The sequence below is a fragment of the Prionailurus bengalensis genome, chromosome E4, assembly GCF_016509475.1.
Source record: "Prionailurus bengalensis isolate Pbe53 chromosome E4, Fcat_Pben_1.1_paternal_pri, whole genome shotgun sequence".
In the NCBI taxonomy this organism is placed as follows: domain Eukaryota; kingdom Metazoa; phylum Chordata; class Mammalia; order Carnivora; family Felidae; genus Prionailurus; species Prionailurus bengalensis.
The window spans coordinates 17,953,163-17,955,803 of NC_057360.1; positions in this window are offsets into that span (position 1 = coordinate 17,953,163).

Sequence of the window (2,641 nt, forward strand, 5' to 3'; positions counted from 1 at the left end):
TGTGTCAGGGAATCCTATTGCCCAGTATTTATTTCAGAAATTTTAAGATTAGTCCAAATTAGTTTAGCCTTAAGAATTTTATGGTACCCTTTGGGGTATCACACCTAGGTATGAAAAAATGAACCTTGGAAATCACCAATTTGTACCCCACCATTCACACTGGTAGAAAAAAAAAACCAAATAAACATAGCAGCTGTGCTATCGTCCACAGATTTCATTCACCTCTAGATCCAGCAAGAGATACTGAAGAGCAGGTTGAAATAATAAGAAGGACATTCTTCTGTGGTATAAGGCCACGAAGGAGCATAGAGGTAGTACAGAGAAAAAAAAGCATGGGATTAAACACTGATAATTTTTATGGTCAGAGGACTCACTATCATTATGCGCCATGAGAATTCTTGTTTAGAGTATAGTTGAGGAACGTATTGCTGAATGGGCTGTTAGAGACTGAGTGCCCGCAGGGGGAGGGATGAGAAAGGGGAATTTGGTGGTTGAAAAATGAGTAGGACTAGAATGACTCACCTGGTACTAAGGCCCGTCAGTTCAAGGGATGAACAAAAGCATTTCTTCTTCTGCCTTCCTAAATCTCAGCTAACCCATTCAGGCCAGATTCCTCCACGAGGGCAGCAAAGAGGTCAGCCTGACATAAACCTAAGGACAGGAGGCCCATTCAGATTTATGTAGGCTTGGGAAGGTTCTGTCTTGTCTTCTTTCCTTTTCTTTTTCTAAACTCCTATCAGAAGGCCATAGGGAGTCCTGACTGTGTCCCAGAAACCAGGCAGAGGACAACTCAATAGCTCTATAGGACAGCTCAATATGACAAAATAAATCCAAGTTTATTAACTAATGATCTGAATTTGCACCAGAGTTTTGCCTTTCTGGCTGTTTATGAGTGTATTGAACACCAGTAATTGATATATTTCTCTTGCCATTTCACAGCACTAACCAAATGATAGGTCCACTTGTTAAATTTTTAGCTAAGGTGAAATCACATTAAGAACTTGAATGGTGCCTTAGTCCCATTCATTACGGTAATGAATAAGTATCACTGTGCCAGTGTGTGTGTGTGTGTGTGTGTGTGTGTGTGCGCGCGCGTGTGTGTGCGTGCGCACATTTGTGTGTCTGTGTTTTTTTTAAATTAATTAATTTAAAATTTACATCCAAGTTAATTAGCATAGCAACAATGATTTCAGGAGTAGATTCCTTAATGCCCCTTACCCATTTAGCCCATCCCCCTCCCACAACCCCCTCTTATTACCCTCCGTTTGTTCTCCATATTTAAGAGTCTCTTATGTTTTGTTCCCCTCCCTGCTTTTATATTATTTTGCTTCCCTTCCCTTACGTTCATGTTTTGTGTCTTAAATTCCTCATATAAGTGAAGTCACATGATATTTGTCTTTCTCTGACAAATTTTGGTTAGCATAATAATGCCCTCTAGTTCCATCCATGTAATTGTAAATGGCAAGATTTCATTCTGATTTTTTTTTTAATTTTGTTGTTTTAATTTACATTTGAAAGAGACAGACCATGAGCAGGGGAGGGGCAGAGAGAGGGAGACAGAATCTGAAGTAGGCTCCAGGCTCCATGCTGTCAGCACAGAGCTTGATGCAGGGCTTGAACTCATGAACCTCGAGACTGTGACCCGAGCTGAAGTCAGATGCTTAACCAACTGAGCCACCCAGGCACCCCAAGATTTCATTCTTTTTGATTGGTGAGTAATACTCCATTGAATATATATATATATATATATATATATATATATATATATGAATACCACATCTTCTTTATCCATTCATCCATTGATGGACATTTGGGCTCTTTCCATACTTTGGCTATTGTGGATAGTGCTGCTATACACATTGGAGTGCATGTGCCCTTCGAAACGGCACACCTGTGTCCCTTGGATAAATACCTAGTAGTGCAATTGCTGGGTTGTAGGGTACTTCTATTTTTAACTTTTTGAGGAAACTCCATACTGTTTTCCAGAGTGGCTGCATCAGTTTGCATTCCCACCAGCAGTGGAAAAGAGATCCTCTTTCTCGGCATCCTTGCCAACATCTGTTATTGCCTGAGTTGTTAGTGTTAGCCATTCTGACAGGTGTGAAGTGGTATCTCACTGTGGTTTTGATTTGTATTTCCCTGATGATGAGTGATGTGGAGCATTTTTTCATGTGTCTGTTGGCCATGTGGATGTCTTCTTTGGAGAAGTGTCTATTCACGTCTTTTGCCCATTTCTTCACTGGATTGTTTGTTTTTTGGGTGTTGAGTTTGATAAGTCCAAAATCTATAGATTTTGGATACTAACCATTTATCTGATATGTCGTTTGCAAATATCTTCTCCCATTCTGTCGGTTGCCTTTTAGTTATTATGTTGATTGTTTCCTTTGCTGTGCAACAGATTTTTATCTTGATGAGGTCCCAATAGTTCATTTTGTTTTTGTTTCCCTTGTGTCCGGAGATGTGTTGAGTAAGAAGTTGCTGTGGCCAAGGTCAAAGAGGTTTTTGCCTGCTTTCCCCTCGAAGATTTTGATGGTTTCCTGTCTTACATTTAGGTCTTTCATCCATTTTGAGTTTATTTTTGTGTGTGGTGTAAGAAAGTGGTCTAGGTTCATTTTTCTGCATGTCGCTGTCCACTTTTCCC